Below are 7,825 nucleotides of genomic sequence, written 5' to 3' on the forward strand. Positions count from 1 at the left end.
CTCCTGATCCAGATCCACACGAGGGAGTGGGGGGAGTGGGGTGTGGGGCGACGGGGAGTGGGTTAGGGTTTCGGGGGGTTATGGGATAAGGGAGTGGGGGTTGGTTCGGCCGGTTGGGCCTTTTGGGCTGGCCGGCCGACACCTGGGCCGGTTGGCCCAGTGGGGGGAGGTGTTTTCTTTTTTATATATATTTTTTGTATTGATCTTTTACTTTTATTTATTTTTCTTTTCTGTTTTATTTAGTTTAAAGCACTTAGGCACTTTGTAAAATTATGTTTTCTTCACCATAATTACCCTAGCAATATTTGTCACACACCAAACATTTTTATTTTAGTGTTTTGAAAAACTTTGACTGGTTGTTAATTTTAAATTTGAATTGAGAGTGTTTTGAACTAACACGCGAATACCAACAGTAAACGGGATGACATGGCATCATTAGCAGAGTTTTACTGTAGCTTAATTATCCAGGCGTCACAATTCTCCTCCACTACAAGAAATCTCGTCCTGAGATTTAAGAAGTAGAGAAGGGGGGGAAGGTCTAGTTACGAAATTCTAACAGATCTTCTCGGTCGTGGTTGCTCTTCTCGATGAGGTTGACCCCTTTCGCTGATGTCTTCATTTCTCTGCTTCAAGTCACCATGATCAAGTCGTCATCCTTTCTTTGGGAACTTCATCTTACTTACAAAAGAATAAGGGGGTATTCTGGGAGAATGGACCTCTACAAGGTTGACTATGTGGTAGATAACATCAGGGAGGGTGGCGGAAAGTGACTCTCGAATTGAAACTTAAGAAAATATCGAGAGCAATATAAAGAGGTATCATGGGAAGTTTCAAGCGGGCAAGCAATCGTTCGATGCCTGAAACAGAGTGTGAAAGGGGTTTAGAGCAATGGGCATAAGTATTGTTTCGGATACCATAATTGGTGATCTCTCGAAAGGTGGCTCGTGAATTACATATAAAGCCACGCGTGAGGAATAACTTTGGAAATAAGGGGTACAGGAGAGTCAGGTTTCGATCCTGTGGAACTGTGGGTTATGGGCCCACCATGTGTGTTGAAAGTAGAAAGGGCAGTAATGTCTTGCATGATCATGTAAGCAAGGCATGTCAGAGGATAGCCTGTCGGTTATGTTGACAGCATCGTTGGTACCAAGGGCGAGGGACGAAGAGAACCATTTTCCTGCTCATTGAACGAGGCGGACCAATAGGCAAAGTTCTCGTCCATTGGTGGCTACCGGAATGTCATCAACAATAGTAACATGGTCTTGCTGACAGGACTGTACATCAAGGTGTTTACATAAGCAGGAGAATATTACTGCTTATATAATATAGATCATAAGAAGGTTTAAACAAACCAATGGAAAGGAAAAGTGATTATCAGGTTTAAACAGAACAATGGAAACAAAATGTGTATACACACATATTTCGGTGGTATATCCTTCCCAAGGACAAGCGGAGCATGATATCCATGACAGGATAGAAAGTAGGAAACCATTTAGGTAAGGGGGAAGGACTCTCATGATATTACCCATGCAACGGTGTTAGGATAAATGATAAAGAAAATTTAGCATTGTGCTTCAGATGCTCTTATTAAAAATCGGATTACCACAGACATGCTTTGAGATAGCATTGACATGGTCGTCAAGCAAAGTTTAGACTTTGGATGCAGGAAGGTTCCATCAGGAACAACTTGTAGAATAAATCTTACAATTTCCTCACGAACGAATGGATAATCTTGCTAAAAAGGAAACTATAACAGTAGGTCCTCCGGTCAGGTGTTCTAGGCATGACATCACCTTACCGAGTCATATAAAGACCAATGTTATAACTCTTGGAGATATGTTCCAACCATCATATCTGGCCGAGATTCAGATCTGGATTGTGTCCGGATACCTTAGACCTAGGATGCCTAAGAAGGAAGGGGTGCAACACAATTTTACGAGATGGTGTTACAAGATCCTCGAGGAATGAACTATGGAAGCAAGTCCCGAATCAAGAGTTCATCAATAAACCACGGAGAGGACGAAGAGATGGCTGATGGACTCGGCGACAATTCATCGAGATTAACAGAAGATGGATTTCCACAGTTATGTGAACAAGGAGATAACATTTGTCAGAGCAAATGGTATAATGATGTACGTTCGAGGAAAACATCCACAATTAAACATTGGTTGACAGGTGCACCCGAAATATGGGCATAGGTAGCATGATCAATGTTAGAATGGTGATTCAATAACCAATAGTCTAAGAATGGACAATCAAACATTAACTTCAAAGTAATAAGTTTGCTAGAAGTACAGAATCCAAGTAGCATCATTCCCTTGTTGGAATCCCGGTTAGAATCAACACGGGGAACAAGAAGGAATGGTGATGGTGAGAAGTATCACTTGTAACAAGAATTCTCAATAGGTGGTGAAATTCCCACGACATTTTTGACATAAAAGGTGGTAATATTCTAAGGTAAAGAAGAACAAATGCTGGGTAGCAAGGAACTCAAGGTATAACACAAAAAGCGAACAAATTTGTGTTGGAGGGAAGGCAATAAGTGGTCGATGATAACACCAATCATCAAGGGCAAGGATGGTATTTCTCATCATGAATTCGATTGATATCTCGGAAGAGCTCATAAGGTTGATGATGATCATGACACATTTGTCGAGAGATTTCGTGAAGATGCAATCAATCATCGATGACATCAAGTCAAAGGAATGATGAAGCGGGAGGTTATTGGAACTATGGTTACGACACAAACTCGAAATCAAGCTTGCGGTTCAAGGAGAAATGATATGATGAGGAAAATTGACGTAGGCTTAGCTCTCCATCGAAAATTGTGCTCCAGGAAGGAGGACCAAGTAGCACAGTTAAAATTTAGCATGATAAATATATAGTCGATCAGGCTAGAAATGACGTGATCGAGTACAAACTCGTAACTAAAGAAGATTACTAATAGTTGTTTAATCGTGATGCGGACTCGATTCAGTTATCGGTGTCCTTGAGTGTTTAATGACTCAGAGCCCGTGAAAAAAATTGGAATCAATGAGAATGTAGTACTTGATGGAGAACTCATAAGAAGTTATGCAGTTCTGTGATAATCTCGAAATACCAGAGTGTAATACTCGACGAAAGATCAAAGTAAAGGTTGGACTGGTGTATTGATCCACAGAAGACAAGTGCTTAAACTTGGCCGAGAAATGGGATCAAATAAGAACATATGGTCGGAACCACAATTGCAAAGGATCAATTCTCCGATACCAAAGGATATTATATCAAGGAAATAGCTATTATTACAAGAAGTTCCCATGATAGGATCTACATCGTTTCCATGGGCATGAACACAAAGGTTCAAGGTCGACTCCCACTTCCTCAATGCACAACCCTCCATTCACCTCTCGTATTTCGAAAAGGACATTAGTTGTTGAACGTTTTACCTAGTATAATACCAGATAAGTATGACCCGTGAAATCTTTCGGGCTCGCACCGATTAGGGAAGGTAATGGTTCAACCCATCGGGGCATCTAGGAATATATACCACAAACTTCGGAGTAAATAACTCAAGCTCGGGAGCAGAGCATGGTTGACAAAAGCAGGGGATACAATTTACCAAAGGCATTATGTATCAGGGAAGAATTCACAAGGCGATTGGATATGAAGGACATTATCGAATAATAATCCAACAAAGGATCTGACGGTCCATAGCGAAGTTTATGTGAGCATCGGCACACAACTAGTTGGAGAAGGAATGCAAGGAGGTCAGATTATGGAAACAACTGACTAACTCAAAGCTCAAATGCAAAGGAATTATGAATTCCAAAACAAGGAATCAGAAGCAATGCTCTGATTAGAGATGAATAAGTTGAATAGTCTTAGGGGTACATTCGACGGCAATTTGATTGGTCGAGAACCAGCTCATGTCCAAGTGACGTCTAAGCCAGAAGGATGAATTCTAGGATCTGACTAAGGATTGCGAGCATTCGCAACATATTGAATCAACAGACTCGAAATGATAATGACAAGGGATGCCAATAAGATTACGAGACTTATGGGATTAACCATAATGCAAGATAGCAAGAATTTCAAGAGCAGTAGGTTGCTCAGAATTTTCGGAAGATCAAATGGTATTTCGAAGACTGTTGTGAAATGCATGAATCAACTTGGAATAAACGGATACTCGACAATTGCAAGGATTTATCCATAGGGGTATTCACGTGACAAAGAACTGCAAGTCGGTAGGCACCAAGTTTTCTTGGAACAATAGAGTATTTCAGGGTATCTGGTAATAAGATCATCGGGGGATGATTGTAAGAATGACAAATGTACGTGGTCATCCATAGGGGTCTATCGATGGAAGGGAATTGCAAAAGCGACGGGCACAAGGCCCAGAGAGAACATCGAAGAGTATCTTCGAAATCTTCTGGGGCACTATGCAATCATCTGGAGTGAGGGGCTCTCTGGGTGGAAGTAGTTACGAGAACCTAGAGTCAGAGTTAGCAAAATCATTTAACCCAAATAGAAGAGAGATCAGAATCCCAGAGTATAAACGAGGAGTAAAAGATCCTAATACCACCCAATGGCGACATGGGGCCGTAAGCCGCACAGCCATGTTAGTAAAAGTTTTCTAAAGTCTAGACTCGACTTCGGCCAAGGAGTTTGGAAGGGGGATTCCGACAGGCAGTCGGCTCTGATACCAACTTGTGACGCCCCCAATTCAATCGTACACTAATCATGCACGCAAACGTGTACGATCAAGATCAGGGACTCACGGGAAGATATCACAACACAACTCTAAAAACATAAATAAGTCATACAAGCATCATAATACAAGCCAGGGGCCTCGAGGGCTCAAATACAAGTGCTCGATCATAGACGAGTCAGCGAAAACAACAATATCTGAGTACAGACATAAGTTAAACAAGTTTGCCTTAAGAAGCCTAGCACAAACTGGGATACAGATCGAAAGAGGTGCATGCCTCTTGCCTGGGATCCTCCTAACTACTCCTGGTTGTCGTCAGCGGGCTGGACGTAGTAGTAGGCACCTCCAGTGTAGTAGGAGTCATTGTCGACGGTGGCGTCTGGCTCCTGGGCTCCAGCATCTGGTTTCGACAACTAGGTAGAATGGAAAGGGGGAAAAGAGGGAGAAAAGCAACCGTGAGTACTCATCCAAAGTACTCGCAAGCAAGGAGCTACACTACATATGCATGGGTATATGTGTAAAGGGCCATATCGGTGGACTGAACTGCAGAATGCCAGAATAAGAGGGGGATAGCTAATCCTGTCGAAGACTACGCTTCTCGCCTCCTCCTTCTTGTAGCATGTAGAAGAGAGTAGACTGAAGTCCTCCAAGTAGCATCACATAGCATAATCCTACCCGGCGATCCTCCCCTCGTCGCCCTGTGGAAAAGCGATCACCGGGTTGTCTGTGGAACTTGTCTGGGTGTGTTTTATTAAGTATCTGGTTCTGGTTGTTATAAGGTCAAGGTACAACTCCGGGTCGTCCTTTTACCGAGGGACACGGCTATTTGAATAGATAAACTTCCCTGCAGGGGTGCACCACATAACCCAACACACTCGATCCCATTTGGCCGGACACACTTTCCTAGGTCATGCCCGGCCTCGGAATATCAACACGTCGCAGCCCCACCTAGGCACAACAGAGAGGTCAGCACGCCGGTCTAAATCCTATCCACGCAGGGGTCTGGGCCCATCGCCCATTGCACACCTGCACGTTGCGTACGCGGCCGGTGAGCAGACCTAGCAACCTCCATTACAAAGGAAGTCGCGTTACACAGTCCAACCCGGCGCACGCCGCTCAGTCGCTGACGTCACGAAGGCTTCGGCTGATACCACGATGTCGAGTGCCCATATCTTTTCCGCGTAGTTGGTTAGTGCGTATAGGCCAGTGGCCAGACTCAGATCAAATACCAAGATCTCGTTAAGCATGTTATTATGAAGCAACCGCGAACGTCAACCAGGGCCAGGCCCACCTCTCTCCTAGGCGGTCTCAACCTGCCCTGTCGCTCCGCCACAAAGATCCACACAGAGGGCCGTCGGGACAAAGGTCCTTTCAGCCCCCAATCCATGAATCACTCGCGGGTACTCCTCGAGCCGACCCGATTTTGGTCACCATCTGTAGTATGTATATATGTATAGTATATACCCATGATCACCTCCCGAGTGATCACGGCCCAATAGTATAGCAAGGCAGACTGAAAGAATGTAGGGCCAATGATGATAAACTAGCATCCTATACTAAGCATTTAGGATTGCGGGTATGGTATCAATGACTGTAGCAACAATGACAGGCTATGCAACAGAATAGGAGTAACCGAACAGTAACATGCTACACTACTCTAATGCAAGCAGTATAGAGAAGAATAGGCGATATCTAGTGATCAAGGGGGGGGGGCTTGCTTTGGTTTCTCAGGCAAGGAGGGGTCATCAACACCGTAGTCGATCGGGGTACCAGCAGCAGCGTCAGTCTCGTAGTCTACCGGAGAGAAGAGGGGGAAGAAACAATAAATACAATGCAAACAAATGCATGATGATGCATGACATGACAAGTAAAGATGCTAGGTGTGCCCAATCGCGGTAGTAGGTGATACTGACGAAGGGGGAAAACATCCGGGAAAGTATTCCCGATGTTTTGTGTTTTCGGACAAATGAACCGGAGGGGGAAAGTTGCGTGTTTGCTATGCTAGTGTGTGTGGCGGACGAACGGGCTGCATATCCGAATTCGTCTCGTAATTCTGAGCAACTTTCATGTACAAAGTTTTTCCATCCGAGCTACGGTTTATTTTATATGATTTTCTAAAGTTTTAAATCATTTTTAGAATTTATTTAATTAATTTAATTCAACATTATCCAGAACAGTGCATGCTGACGTCATCATGACGTTAGCAGTCAACAGAGGTGTTGACTGGGTCGCTGACGTGTGGGTCCCACTGGTCATTGACTTAGTTAACTAAACAGGGTTAGTTAATTTAATTAAAGTGATTAGATCAACTAGTGTTTAGGTTAAACTAATTTACTGTTTATTTAAACTAACAAGTTAATTAGATTAACTAACTTAATTAACTTAGTTAATTAATTAATTAATTAATTAAATTTATTATTATTATTATTTTCTAATTCTTTTAATTCTATTTTTTTATGAAAACGTTCTGGACGTGGGGCCCATCTGTCATAGGCCCCAGCGGCCTTAGCAGGCACGGGCGCAATGGGCGCCCAGCACCCGTTCATTCGGGTGCACGCCTAGGAGCGGGCGGACCCGATAGGGCGCCGGAGCAGGGGGAGGCCGATGGCCATGGCGCCAGTCAGGCAGTTGTGCAGAGCAGCAACAGGGGGGTCGCGGGCGAGCGGCACAGGTGGAAGCGGGAGGGGCGCGGTCGCGGTGGTGCCCGCAGCAGCCGGAGGCGGTGCTCGGCCGTGGCCCAGCAGGAGCTGTGGCAGTGGCCCCGGGAAGGCTAGGCCGGAGCCGCAGGGGGAAACGGGCGGTGACCAAGGGTGGCGCAGAGGGGCGAGGCCGCCGTGGCGACGGGGCGCTACAGAGCGGGGGAGGAAAATGGTGGACGGCGGCGAGAAATGGCCAGAGCCGCGTGGAGGGAAGGAAGGGGGCGGCCACGGCGCGGGCGATGCGCGTGCGGGCGCGGCCGGTGGTCGCGAGGCGCGGCCCGGACGTGTCGTAGGAGAGGAGGTCGGGGCGCGGTGAGGTCGCTGCCGCAGGAGCAGAGAGGCTACGGCGGAGGGAGGCAGCATGCGAGGCTCACGACGACGAGCGCGGCGGACGCGATCCCGTCCGGAGCTCAGGCGCAGGGTGCACGGGGGAAATGGG

Source organism: Triticum aestivum, chromosome 6B (assembly GCF_018294505.1).
Source record: "Triticum aestivum cultivar Chinese Spring chromosome 6B, IWGSC CS RefSeq v2.1, whole genome shotgun sequence".
NCBI classification, from domain to species: Eukaryota; Viridiplantae; Streptophyta; class Magnoliopsida; order Poales; family Poaceae; genus Triticum; species Triticum aestivum.